The 14878-nt window shown below is 45.3% G+C and overlaps 1 protein-coding gene and 1 long non-coding RNA gene across 2 annotated transcripts in view; one reads left to right on the top strand and one right to left on the bottom strand.

The window, feature by feature from the left end:
• Positions 1–14878, top strand: part of ZFHX3 (zinc finger homeobox 3) — a 428452-nt gene that overhangs the window by 61467 nt on the left and 352107 nt on the right. The window lies entirely within an intron of this gene.
• The window catches only part of LOC309648081, a 43675-nt gene continuing 30338 nt past the window's right edge, over positions 1542–14878 (bottom strand). Inside the window, exon 3 of the long non-coding RNA XR_014256467.1 lies at positions 1542–14586. This is a non-coding gene — a long non-coding RNA (uncharacterized lncRNA). The remainder of the gene's footprint in view (positions 14587–14878) is intronic.

The raw sequence follows: 14878 nt of genomic DNA on the forward strand, positions 1-14878 counted from the left end.
CCCAGAGGGAGAACCAGCCCCAGGCCCCAGAGAATTGGGGTTTCTCCTCCATCAGCAAGAGAAATGTGTATCTCGAGGGTTCTCGCTGAAAGAACTATGGGCTGGAGGGAGCCAGAGAAAGGTCTGACTTATGGCCACTGTAAAAGAAAAGATGAGAAACTGAAAAAAAAAGAAGAAAAGAAAAGAAACAAGTAAGGTGGAGGAGTGTAGGGAAGGGTTGAGGGTTTCTTCTGCCACAGGTTTTCTTTCAGAGATCTGAAATCGGGAAGTGTTACGTCAAAGCTTTCTCCAAATGACTTGATGAGGGTTTTTTGTTCGGTTGCTGCACTCCTGGGACTCATTGGGATGGCAGGATAAAAATTAATTAGAGGCTGTTTGGAGGGGGCTTTGCAAGACAGCCTGAGGCTACGCTTCAGTCTGGTTGTTAGAAGCAATATCATCACCACCTCCTCGCCCAGAGAATAAACCTGCGCTGGGGCGGCCGGGGGGAGCCACGGAACGTTCAACACAGACATCAGAGCCAAGACTTCCTCCCAGAGAGATTACTTACCACAAGCCAGTGGATCTACCTGCTGACAACCTCAGAAATGTGTCTCGTTTCATTTTCAGATTTTTAAGAGGGGTTACATCTGAAGCGTACAGAATCCTGATGAAACGCTTGGTGGAAGAAGAGGTACTTGCCTCTTCCATGCCTCTGAATGTGACCTCTAGGCTGGGTAGAGCTACCAGGCAGGCACGAGGCAGGCCAGATCCTTTCCAGGCTTTGCTTCCTTCTTTTAGGGGGTGGCACACCAAAGAGGAGGACTCTAGGAGTTGGCACGTTTCTGCGTGACCAAGGCTGACCCATGAGTATTTCAAATTCAGATAGTTTACAAGAAAAATAGTGCAAGCCCTCTTCACTCTTCTGTTCTTCCTCTTTCTCCCTTCCCGTCCTCTGCCCTGCGGTCCTCACGTCTCCTCTCTTCTCTCACCCATACGTAATCCTCCTCTACCTGAAGTACTGGTTCAGTGAGTGACCTTGAGGTTGGAATAATTGGGAACTGGCTCCTTAATTCTGGATAAAGTAGTTCAAAGCATGATATTAGTCCCAGCATTTTGTCAGTCACAAGTAGCTTTTCCAGCTGTATATTTCACCCTGAAATGGAAAATGCAAAAGGAGTGGATGCCTGGGTTTCCTTCTTTTTTTTTTTTTTTTTTTTTTTTAATAAGTCAGTTACTTCATAGAAGATGGTACTTATTTTTTTAAATTTTTATTTATTTATTTATTTATTTATGGCTGTGTTGGGTCTTCGTTTCTGTGCGAGGGCCTTCTCTAGTTGCGGCAAGCGGGGGCCACTCTTCATCGTGGTGCGCGGGCCTCTCACCATCGCGGCCTCTCTCGTTGCGGAGCACAGGCTCCAGACGCGCAGGCTCAGTAATTGTGGCTCACGGGCCTAGTTGCTCCGCGGCATGTGGGATCCTCCCAGACCAGGGCTCGAACCCGTGTCCCCCGCATTAGCAGACAGACCCTCAACCACTGCGCCACCAGGGAAGCCCCTGGGTTTCCTTCTTAAGAGCACTTTTAGCCATCATGAAAGATCCTGTGCACTTCATATATATTTATCTCCATATCACTGTAAAAATGTTAGCTAGTTAGTCCTTATAACATTTCCTGTGATGCAAGCAATAATTAAGATCCCTGTCTTATGGATGGAAAAACTGAGATTGTTCCTATTTCCCATGTCCAGAAAAAGGCAATCTGTGTCTGAGCTCAAAGAAAATTTGGAAACTCCGAGGGCCCTCCCCTCTCCCTAGACTTAGCTGTGTCTGTTTTATTGCCTATAATTGCTTCCTTGCGTCATGGTGGGGATGGGGGTAGGGTAAACCAATGGGAACAATTACCAAAAGAAAAATAGCAAGTTTCCCTCCAAACCAGCCATTTCCAAAATGAATTCACCAGCTGCATCATAATATGAAGTCACACAACCGCACAACATTTCAGCAGCTTCCTGCTTTGAAAGATATCAATACATTAAGGTGAGTCTTGTTCCCTTGCCCTTAGACAAGGAGTGATCATGGCACTCACCACATCTTCAGAAGACACAAGAAGCCTTCTCCCTAGGAAGGCTTACCATCAAACCTGAACACTTGGCTTATTTCAGAGGGGTGTGAGGCGGTGGTGAGCCAGGCTAACACCACTTCCATGCTCTGATTTGCTTACACATAACCGGAGAGACAAGACGTAGTCCCCAGTGCACAGAGATGATAGCGGCTGGTTAATGAGCTCAGGGGGGAGCCTAGGACCACCCCTTGCCCACTTGCTCTCTGCCAAAGGGAGGTGAAAGGAGCTACTTGAGGGCTGCTCTCAGAATCCAGGTCCAAACTAAAGTCAGGGTCAAGGGGTATGGCTACATAAAGCCAAATCCTCTCCACTAAGTGCTTTCAAAACTAACCAGTCTGCCCGAAAATCAATCTACTGCTTTATAAGCAGCCAGCATATTTAGAACTGTGGAAATTAAAGATGGAAAAGACCTATTAAGCCTTCTAGATCATTCCCTAGGGCCCAGTGCAGGCTCATTCCCTGTAGTACATTTGTTAGCGCTGTGTCAGGCCTAATTTCAAGTGTCTCAAGCAATGAACATAAAGGAGACAGAGACAGTGGTGTCTGCCCATGCCCGTGAACAATGCTCATGTGATTAGAGTTCTCCGTGCTGCTCTCTGGCCTTTGGCATGCCTGGAGAGGGTTTGGATTCCCCAGGGCTTGGCCCAGAAGATACCAGCAGCTTCTAGAAAGTGGAGACATTTAGAGAACTCCTCACTTCTTTCTGTGTAAGCAGAGTAACACCCTGCCTTTCGGAAGTATCAAGGCACCAGCGTCTCTGTAAATAAATCGCCATAAGGCAAGAAGAGAGAATCCAGGTGTACCAGGACTCATTTTAAAATGAAATAAACCCTACCCCCAAGGAATCCAAGCTTCTCTCTTACAAATTTTATTCTGGGTCGGTCATGGGTTCACTGAACCGCATTTCCAACCAGTGGTGAAATGGAGGAAACATTTTCAGAGATGCCAGGGCTTTATTCTAGAACATTCAGGACCCAGTGATATGAAAATAAGAACAGATGGCTCACAATAGCACAGTCAAGGTTTTTCTGAGAAATCATTTCTCTTTTTATCTCTGTTCCCAGCTAGAGAGGAAGCAGGTCACATTCACAATTTCAGGTGGAAGACTCTTTAAATGAGGGTAAACAGAAGCCAAAGCTAATAGAATCCAGAGAACAAAGGGATCAGAATCGAATGCAAGCCGTGTTCTTTCTACTTCTCCGTTTTGAAACGATGGAGAAAGTCCCTTTAGATATTCACATCAAAAATTCCAAATGCGTGCATTGTAAAGCCCAACTCTGTTACAGGACACGAGCAAAGGGAGTCATTCACGGGTCCAGTGCAAAAACGGTGTGACAAGGACTTCCCTGGTGACGCAGTGGTTAAGAATCCGCCTGCCAATGCAGGGGACACGGGTTTGAGCCCTGGTCCGGGAAGATCCCACATGCCGCGGAGCAACTAAGCCCGTGCGCCACAACTACTGAGCCCTCGTGCCACAACTACTGAGCCCGTGCGCCACAACTACTGAAGCCCACACGCCTAGAGCCTGTGCTCCACAACAAGAGAAGCCACCTCAACGAGAAGCCCACGTACCACAATGAAGAGCCCCCGCTCGCCACAACTAGAGAAAGTCCACGTGCAGCAACGAAGACCCAACACAGTCAAAAATAAATAAATGAAATAAATAAAAATTAGAAAAAAAACCCAATAGTGTGACAGCTCATCGACCCCAAAGATCTTGAAAACGGGACCACATTACATTTCCTGGAATAGGAGTTTCCTCCAAAGAGACTCTCTAACCCCATACCTGTTCTCAAGGATGAGGCCCATTTTCTGTCCCAGATACTTGAAGCAAAACTGAACTTTTCAAAGCCTGAAGTTTGACGCTCGGCCCAGCAGCAAATTCACTTGCCAACCCCCCACTTCCTCCCCATAGCCCTGTTCTCTTCCACTTTAAAGCATTATCTCATCTCAGCATTGCCGCTTTTTTTAAGTTCAATGTCAATAGCTAGTTAGGAGAGGGCAGGAGGGTCAGGGTTTAGGACTCCAAACCGTCCTTGACGTTTCTCTGTAGACGGATCTGCTGTTTGCATCAGCCCCATAAAAAAATTAAAAAAATAAAAATCCCTCTTTACTATCTGAGAAAAGATCAGAACAGGAAAATGTCAGTTTGAGAGCTGACAGAATTCTGATAAGAATGAACTGGAAATGAGAGAAAGAAAGGAAGAAATGCTGTCACTCAGAATTTTTAATTTAATGTTTTTAGACAAATATGTTTCCCACTGAGTGTGTATGTTTTTTTCACACACGACTCTTCCATCCCTCCACCTCTTTTCCAAACGCTCTTCTTGAGAGAAAGGCTGTCTATTTTGACTTGATTTGATTTGATTTTTACGGTCTTTCCACAACCTTTCAAAGATCTGGAAGGGTCAACCCTCCTGGCCTGAGAGCTGTGAGCACATTCACTCCACAGCATTTCTTCTAAGCCCTGGAATCGTTTCCACTTTCAGAAGTATCTATACATATTTTTAGAGTTAGGGAGATAATTTAAATTCTCAGGCTTAATTGAACCGACAGAATGGAGAATGGAGCGCTCCAGATGGAAACACTTTCAGAGTGTGACGACCTCTGAGTTCAAATTTAATACCTACATAATAAAGGCTTGAAGATAATATAATGGGCATTGTTTCTGTTGCCTTATATTTTTTTTTTCACTTGTGTAGCAACTTTCCTATTAGAGGAAATGGCTGGTGTTTTTAAATACAGGCTACACGAAACATCAAGAAATGACCCCCATTAAAAGATATATTTTTCATGAAGAAAAGGCCAAGTCTTTGATGACTAGAATACTCAGTAAGAGTTAAGTGTTCTTCTGAATGGAAAGAAAAAAACAACAACTTTTTCTGGAAACTAGGCAGTTGCCCAGTTCACCAACAAAGCATTTATTGAGCACCTACTCTATGCCTGGCACTCTACCAGGCATTTTATATCATCTCACTTAGATATTATTATCCACATTTTTCAGCTGAGAAGAATGAGGTGAAGAGGGGTGGGTTTGCCCAAGGTGGCAGAGAAATGGCGCGACAGACCCAAGGTGCACACCTGGCGGGTTTGCAGAGCATCCTCTGGGTACAGGCCGTGTCCAGCATTGAGTGACTTTTGTCCTGCATCTTTATGCAGGGTGCCTTAAATGTCCTGTATTCAGCTACTTTTAATAAGTTACAAAAGCTTGCTACAGCTACTTTTCAAATGTAACTAAGTGTTCTGTATTTTTATTTGCTAAATCTGGCACCCCTGACATCTACATCTCAAAATCCCAAATCTAGAGGTTTGCCCCTCCTTCTACACAAATGAAACAGGTCTTTCTGGACACTTGATGCAATGAGCAATGTACACACTAGGCCTGATCTATAGTAGTTAGGAGTGTGCGCTCTGCAGTTGCTGAGACTTGGGTCTCATCCTTGCTCCACCACTTGCAAGCTGTGTGACCTTGGACCTCCCTGAGCTTTAGGCTGCCTAGCTGTAAAATGAGGACCAGAGTAGTACCTACTTCATAGGGTTGTATGGAGATTTAAGAAGAGAATGCATGTAATAAAATAACCCGGTTTCTGGCACACAGTAAGTGTTCAAGAAATATTAGCTATTACCTGTATCTTCAAAATTATTCTACTATGGCTCTTCTAAAGCGCAGCTCTGCTCAAGCATCCCTTTGCCTTAAAACATCAATTCTCGTGCTCGCTTCGGCAGCATGTATACTAAAATTGGAACGATACAGAGAAGATTAACATGGCCCCTGCTACTTGAAGCAAGGATGACACGCAAATTCGTGAAGCGTTCCATATTTTTGCAGCCACATAGCACAGGGAGATCAGCTAGGTGCTTTGTGACCACCTAGAGGGGTGGGATAGGGAGGGTGGGAGGGAGACACAAGAGGGAGGAGATATGGGGATATATGTATATGTATAGCTGATTCACTTTGTTATAAAGCAGAAACTAACACACCATTGTAAAGCAAAAGATGTTAAAAAAAAAAAAAAGAAAATCAATTCTCTACAAGAAACTATGCAGATCCCTTATCTTTGTATGTAATGTCTGACCCCACCAAGCTGTTCCCTGCTACCACACATATGAGACAGTCAGTCAGTGACTGTCAGCATAACCTGCTGAATACAGCTCTGAACGTGACTAAGGAAACAATTATGTTTTCAGATTTAAGTGTGAATTCTTTCTCTGCCAAATAGGATTAACTGATATCGGGTCCTTGGGCTTCTTTGTCCTTATAGGTGGATTTCACTTTTTAATTAAAGATACCATATAACTTAGGGTGTTCTGGGATCCTCTGCACAAGAACACCACGCTGGAGGAGGCAGAATGCTAGAGAAAGTGTCAGTGGGAAGATTTTTGTGGGGAAAAGAGTTCAGGTTTTGTCTGTCCACCACCCTCCAGGCCCACACCCCTCCCTCTGACCAAGCTTACCTCCTGGCTTCAAAGCAGCCAGGCCGTAAACACTAAGGAGGGATTTTACTGGCCCATCCTCAACTTGCTATTTTATTGTCTGGCATTTCCGCTACCTTCTCCGGGAGTTGACAGAAATATCTTCTATATAACGGTGTTTGGTTTTGCTGGCTTGGATTCACGTTGTCCGTGGGGGCTTCCTCTGTAGCTGTGTTGTCTTCTCTAGCCCTTGCCATGCCGTCTCCTGGTCACCCTGTGTTCTTGGGAGGCGTCAACCACTGTCTGGATGCTTCTTTTCCTGACCTGGGAGACGTTGAGAAAGCACCAGGCCCTGATGGCACCCCCAGGCACGGGGCAAACCCTAGAACCCCAGGACGGGGACCAGGCGGGAGGTTAAGTCAGAAGGGAGGGTGGGAAACAACCCCAAAGAGCCGACATTCCCCCTGTGAGAGAAAAGAAGTGGTAGGCCAAAGGCTCGCCTTCGTAAAAGCCAAGGATACAAAGCAGGCCTCTTTATAGACACATGACCTGCATCCCTGAGGCCCTACTCTTTACGGATTCATGCGCTGGCATAAGTTCTAAATTGCTGCCAGTTTCACAACTGTTTTTAATTTAAAGGCCTCCAGGCCATGATATTCCAGGGCAAAGAGAGATTTTTCTTCAAGCCGAGCAGAAGAACGAGATCAGAGCGCCCCCATGGCTCGCGACAGCCGACTTCACCTCCTCAGCTTGGGAAATCATAATTAATTTCTCCCCATCTCCAAAACGTATTTCCATTTGGAGATAAGCGAACACACTGGAAACCATTCAGAGGAGGCTCCAAGGGGCAGAGCAGTGCAGCGCAGCCGCTGTAAACATAACTTCCTTTTCAAAAAAAATAAAAGGACGTCTCAGAGTTTTCCAGAAGTTAAGACGGTGTGTGATGTCTGAGCTGTAACACCAGCCATCTCTGGAGGCCGGTAGAAAGAGAAGGGCTCAGTGACACCCCGGGAATAGGGTTCACGCGGACAGGGAATGCCTGACAAATCCCTTCAGGGAGGAAGAAAACGAAGGGGCGCTCACCTCACTTTACAGTAACCCAGTTGGGAAAGAACAAGAGAGTGAGCCAGGGTAATTATACAGGCATTTTATTAGCCACCACTGCCTTTTAAAAGGCAAAGTATGAACTCCTAAATGCTGCAGTTGGGATCTTCTTCACCTCCTCTTCCTCCCAGCTCCAAGGAAAAGGCCAGAAGGACCAGGGCCTTGTCCAGTGTGTTCTGTACCTTCCTGCCATTTAGGAAAAGGCACTCCCTCTGGAGGGACAGTTAGGAAAAGGTGGCCACACTGGGTAGACAAAAGCCCGTGCACTGCATGCCTGGAGGACCAACTTTGCCTGTGTATGAAGATAAAGTTACCTGCCCTTCCGTCTGGACACCGCCCCGTGTCTGGGCACTCTGCGAGACAGCTTGGCAGATAGAACATCAGCTGGTTTCAGCCCCCAATTGTCCTCTCAGCCAGGCACGTTTACAAAACTCGCAAAACACCCAACCATGCATGGTGGCCCTAATAGGAATTATGCCTCCAACACACTTCTGTGACATATTGACCTTGTATAGATGATCACCTCCCTCCTCCCAATCATCAAAGCCTGTTTATCCCAGAACAGTTTTGCCCAATTCCCTTTGAGTGATAATTGCATATTCACAGCCAAGGGCACAAAAGGAAAGAAATGGAACTTGGGTTAGGAGGGCAGAATTTCACCCCGCCACTGCTCGTAGGTAATGGAGCCAGTGGTGACGTTCAGCAGCCCCGTGAGGGCTTCCCCATCCATCAGGTGGAAACCTGTGCTGCCCCCATCAGAACAGAGGGGTTTGGGGTGACGGTCTCACTCCCACAGGAAGAGCTGGCATAAAGAGATGGCTCTGAAAACGAAACTGCAACCTCGCTTTAGGCCCTCCTTACACAAATTGCTCCAGACATTCCCACAGGCACTTCTCTCACTAAAGAAGATCCCCATATAAAGAAGCAGGATGTCATTGACCATGCAATGCACCTGGGGAGACCAGGATGGCAGACCAGAGCTCTTGTTGCCCTGGCAACCAATATGAATATGCCCGAAAGGGTGGACGAGGCGGGTCGGCAGAAAAATGTTATTGGCTGGGACTCCCCGGTGGTCCAGTGGTTAAGACTCCACGCTCTCAATGCAGGGGCCCCGGGTTCCATCCCTGGTCAGGGAACTAGAACCCGCATGCCACAACTAAGACCTGGTACAGCCAAATAAATAAATAAATGTTAAAAAAAAAAAAAAGCTTATTAGCAACAGTTGCCACCCCCAATCTCCCTGTAGGAGTGGGCTTCATGCCCACTCATGTCTCCTATGTCCTCCCTTCAGCATCTGTGGCCTCATGACCTCCGCTGGCCAGCAGGGCACAGAGACCAGGTATCTGGATCCTTCTAGTGAGTCTAGACCAGACTTGAGAGTAAAAGCAAAAAAAAAAAAGAATGAAATAAGAGGATCCCTTGTGAATGGATCTGAGTCCTGAATCTCTTCCCAGCGTGGCTTTAAATTTTCCCTACAAATATTTGGATCTGTGCATAGCAAGTCTGATTTCATGGAGCAACTTGCTCTCTCGATGACCCCTGGGTCCAAGAGTTGGCTGGAGACAGAAACGACTGGCCAAAGCCTGGATGGATTCAACTGAGCTCAGTCCCTGAAGGCTTTGTTCTTCAATCTGTTTATACAGTTTCCCGTAGGAGTATGTAATTTTAATCAGTAAATATCTCCCTTGATTTATCACCTTCTATTGACATAGTGGTAATTCAAGAAGTGGAACTAAAGCTGGGCCTGCTGTGTGTTTTTTCCCTTCATTGTGCCCGGCCTCTGTTTGATTTTTCTCCATCCTCTTAGGTAATTGGTCCGCCTCTGACACTCTCTGTATGACCGGCTGCAGTCAGGGGTCAGTGGGTTTCCCCTTCCAAAGAGCAGAATATTGTAACCAATCACGATGCAACCCCATCTCAAGTTTGCAAAAAGCAGAGCAGACAAACCACAGACTGATAGGACCCAGTGGATTTCATTTTTAAAGTAGAAATCCAAGATGCTTATAAAGAGCACTGTTACCCTCTCTAGGCCCAGAGACAGTTTGGAGACTTAATCCGCTGATTTAGTATCTCTGAGTTGAACAGGGAGATCCTCTATCCCAAACCTTCTGGAGCTGCCAATTTCCACATTAGTGGATTGATCTCTCTGTAAACACGGGGTTGGAAAAGGCCTGGTATTCAGTTCTACTTTTTATTAATGCATTTATTTATTTAGTATTTATACTAGTAAATTGGTAAAAAAAAATTCCTTGGGCCCACTGTATTTTGATTTCAATATCACATTTGACCAAAAATGATCTCCTTGATAGCCAAGATAAAGAAATGAGGCCTTGCTAGTCATAGAGCTGGGTGGATTCACAGCTGGCTTGATATGCTCCAGAGTTCTGGACTAAGCTACCGGTGTTCGTAGGTTGACTAGAACTAAAAGGAAAGGCTTGATGTTGGAGGACAGGGTCTAGGTTCCCAAAAGATCTCAATAAACTGAAATAATGGGCTGAAAGTTCAAAGGCCAAAATCAATGGAACGTTCTGAACTTTGGTCCCCAAAATCAAATGCCAATGCCCTGAACAAGGGCAATCTGTTTAAGTGTAAGTTTTGTGAGACTTTGTTAGAAGGTTAGGGGTCCACAAGCTCAGTAGATGCTAACTGTGTGATCCATGGCTGCCAAAGTATTGATGAAAGCTTAGGTTGTGTTGGTAGGAATATGGTTTCCTCCAATCATCATCTCACCAAACTTGACTTTCATTGAAGTTTTTCATCTTTTTATCCCCTATAGTAACTAGAACAGTGTCTCCTATCACAGAAGCTTATTTAAGTGTCATTTGGATAGATGGATGGATGGATGGATGGATGACCAGAGGGATGGATGGATAACAAGGGAAGAAAGTGACCCACTGGTCAACACATATCTAAAGTATTATGTTCAGTTTTCAATGCCAATTTTAAGGATGGACATGAATAAAGTAGAAAGTGTCAAGAGAAGAATGCCCGGATAGTGAAAGATTTGGGAATCATGCCCTAGGTGAAAGAGTTGAAGAAATTGGTACATTTAATCAGAAATAGAAGGCAAAGGAGTCTTTGGGAAGGAAGGCACACTGGGAAAGGGGAGAGAAATGTCATCCAGATTTAGAATTGTGAGGGCAGGTACATATGAGAGGGATTACAATAATTTACATTGCTTTAGAGGATACAGCTAGAAGCACATGGTGGATACCTACAGTTATCTACCTACAGACAGGTAGGTTTCAGCTCAGAACAAAGAGGAAATCTCCACCAGTCAGAAGGGTTCCCTGGTGCCTACTAGGGAAGTGGCCTGATTCTACCAATGGGTCTTTCTCTTTCTGATTGTTATAAGCAGCCCCCAACCGGAGCAGCTCCATCCCTATGATGTCTCCACAACTAGCTGTCAATACTCCTTTCTCAGTGCTTTAATTTAATAGTGCTTTACATTACATTTAGTTTATACATCTGTCTCCTTCACTAAGTTACAAATTCCTTGAGAACAAGGACTGTGCCTTTCATATTCTTTATACATAGTCGACACTTAATCAACATTTATTTGTTGAGTTAACTACAACCTGTCTGCCTCTTTGATTCAAGTCTAATACCAAAAAAAAATTGTTTGGTCTAGCCTGAGATCTGTGGAAACACAGAGGGCTCTGGAATGGCAATATAGCCGTGTTGGCTTTTCTCCAAAGTTCTGTATTTGGGGGAAGACTCATCTATGAATCCATTCTTCCCATCTTTAAAGTGAGGATACTTGTATTCTTGAGGTTTACAATACTGTGTATATAATGTTTCATATTCTTTCAAATAGTGGTAATCTCTGAATTTAAGGTGCCATTATAATGATATATATCACACTAAAGAAACATTTTCTTCTTCCTCTTTACCATCAGAATTCTTTTTTGTTCCCAAAGTTCCCGCTATGAAATTCTAGAAAATTCATTTCAATAAAATCATTTTATCTGCTACCCATCCAAACATATGTTGGGTTGCCCAAAAAGTTCATTCGGGTTTTTCTGTAAGGTGTTACGGAAAAACCCGAATGAACTTTTCGGCCAACCCAATATAAACCAGTGGAATCTCTTTTGCATATAAGGGAAGAGATCTTTATTTTCTTCTTCTTAAGGGAATTAATAACTATTTGGGCTTTTCTCAATAACTCAAATCACTGAATAGTTTAGTCTGGGGTATATACAGATTTCACCTTCAGATCACATTAATGGAACAGAGTCTCTCAAATGTGGCGGTAGACGTGTTTCCACGACTGAGTCACACCAGTGGTGCAAATGCAGGTGAGGCCAGGAATTAAATGATGAAGACAGTTGTCCTCAGGCTTATTCTGTTGGATGAAAAGAATGACTCTGATGGAAGCCTTGTGCTATTTCTCATGATTACATCATTGCCTTCATAGTGCATTAGGTTGCAGGGTGGGGCTGCACCAGCACTTCAATATGAAGACTCTTCTGGAAGCTCAGTTTGTATCAAGCCATTCCATCACACTGTCACCTTCTTTCCCAAAGGTGGCAGCTATCTGGTGAATGGTAAAGTAAAAAGATTTCCAGAGGAGTAATCAGTAAAGTGCACAGAGGCTTAAGAACAAAAAAAAAAAAAAAGACAGGCTATCAGTCAATAAATAATAAAAAATTTAGGCGAGGACATTTTCCTTCTTAGTGTTCTTGGCTATGAGAGAGAAAGCGAGATTCATGAGGACAGGTCAGGTTACTGCGTCTTAGCTCACGTTACACAGTTTCTATATAATACAATGGACACCGAGAATGAGTGGTGAGAAGCATCAAAAATGGGGACTGTCGTTTCCTACTATCACTTTAGGCTTTCAGGTGGGGCTGTAAGATACCTGATCTTGGGTATTCGTGGAGTAATTGCATAGACATTGATCTCTTAATGGTAGACGATGAGTTAATTCATCCCCAAACCCTTCTAACTTGGCAGGTGAGGAGTTATTAGTCATAGAACTCACTCTGGGCATTGCATATTCTATTATTTATTATTTACATATAAATGAAAGTGTGAGCCTTTCACAGGAGAAACTGGCCCACAGGCAAGAGAAAAGGATGGAGTGGTGGGGGAGGGATGTGGCAGCCCCTGGAGGATTCAGAGAATTTCCGTCGCCAAGAGCCCAGGGTCAAAACTGGCAAAAGGATGAGAGAATAAATAAATAAATATAGGAATTGGAGAGGAGAGTGTGGCCCAGGAGACGAGGTGGCTTGAGGGTGGCTCTGGTATTAGAAGAGGAAAGGTTAGGAGTCTGATTCATTCCTTTACTCATTGATTCAGCAAATGTTTCTTGTGCTAGATCAGGATATACAGACCTAACCCTGCCCACAGGTAAACAAATAATATGTAATGACAAGTGGGAAAAAGTGGTATGAGGGAAACAAATAGGCTATTACAGGAGAAAATAATAGGGTGGGGGGTTAAAAGGATGGGAACCTATTTGAATAGACTGGTTAGAGAAGATCTCTCGGGGAGTTGACATTTAAACTTAAACTTGAAGGCTAAGAAAGAAACAGCCTGACAAAGATAAAAAGATGAATGGCGGGTGTTTGTGAAGGCCTCGAAGCAGGGAAGTTCTTGGCAAATTCAAAGAGGTAAATGGAATGGCACTTCCATTTATTGAGCCCCTATCACAGTCAGACGCTGGTTTAGGTGCTTTATGTGTTAAAGCATTTACTCCTCCCAACCCTCTGAGTAGACATTGTTGTTGTTCCTACTTTATTGGTGAGGAAAATGAGGCTAGCGTGTCTGGAACATGAAGGACCAAAGAGAGATGGCTCAGTATCAAGTTGGAGAAGTAGGCAGGGCCCACCCAGCAGGGTTCTCAGCAGGGCGATGGGATTAATCTGATTTGGGCTTTCTCATGATCCCTCTGGCTGTTCATTGATGAGTGGACTGAAACAGGGCAAAAGAGGAAACGGAGGGACCATGTAGAAGGCCTTCGGGTTCCAGGCAAGCATGGATGCGGTTGGGCCAGGCACGTGGTAGAGGAGATGGTGGGAAGTCATAGCTTCGAGGCATGTTCTTGCTGTGTTGACATTTGAGAGGCAGCCAAACAGTAAGGACACAGAAAGGAAACACATGAACTCAAACCTCATACCAGCTGCCCTCCACCATGATGGAGAGGAAAGGGAGAGAGAGCTGAGAAAGAGACACTTGGAAACTGGGAGATTTTCAGGCACCTAACCAGGATCCTGGCTCACTGTCAATCTGACTTAAATACCCAGTGCCTGCATGTTGTGGTTTGGCTGCCCTAATTCGTCTCTTGTTTTTTTGTCAAATGGACACACACACCCCTACATGGACCCCCCCTGATCCACTGAGCACTTAGGAACAGTCAACAAGTAAGGCTTGTCTCCATGCAGAGGAGAGAGACCTGCTACCCAGGAAAAGAGAGAGAGAGGAAAAAAAAAAGAAGACTGAGATGTGAAGACAGCTCACCTGGGGAGAGCAGGTCCAGCTAACCTCAAGCCAATCATTAACTCTGCCCAAGGCCTTCAGGACACTCACACACTTGGGAATTTTAGGAGCCCGGAAACTCAGAGCAAAGTTTATTTTCAGAACAAGGCCTGAAGAAGGAAGCAAAGGATAAACAGGGACCAAATGTTTTAATTATTTGAAATGGTTTCCACCGCAACACCATTCCCCAAGTGTTAGAAAGAATGGCCGGGAGGATCTACGGGGAGCCTTTCCCCCCAGCTCACTGCAGCAGTCCCACGCACCCACTTGCACGACAGTTCCTTAGCGGGATGGGTGGCGTGTACCCCTGGCTGTCTTGTGACTGTAGCCAAAACTGGGCGTCGGAGCCTGGTGAGTTTTCCGGGCGGCCGTCTGGAACCGTCCTTGGCTTCGGAGCAGTAGCCACAGTCGGTTCTCCAGAGACCGCCTCTGAGTTTCATGTGATACAGTTCTTCATCTGGGTTTTATAGAGAACAGGGGTCTTGACCCTGGAATGGAAGAGAGCACAGCCTTGTTAGCAAACTGTCCGGGGAAAACTTTAAGGAAAACGAATGCGGTGGAGGCCAGGGAAGCCAGGAAGGGCTGAAGGAATACAGGCCTGTCACCCAGCACGGGGCCCCATCAGACTCCCCGGGCGTGGCCTCCAGACCAGCAAATCAAGTCCAGATAGCTCAGGGAGAGCCAGAGGAGAGGACAGACGTGTCGGCGGGGGGCGGTGGGGGGGGAAATAACTGCTAAGATGATAAAATGACAGAGGATACGACAAGCCGCGGCCCATCG

The sequence above is a fragment of the Balaenoptera physalus genome (genome assembly GCF_965194825.1).
Source record: "Balaenoptera physalus genome assembly, chromosome: 19".
NCBI lineage: Eukaryota > Metazoa > Chordata > Mammalia > Artiodactyla > Balaenopteridae > Balaenoptera > Balaenoptera physalus.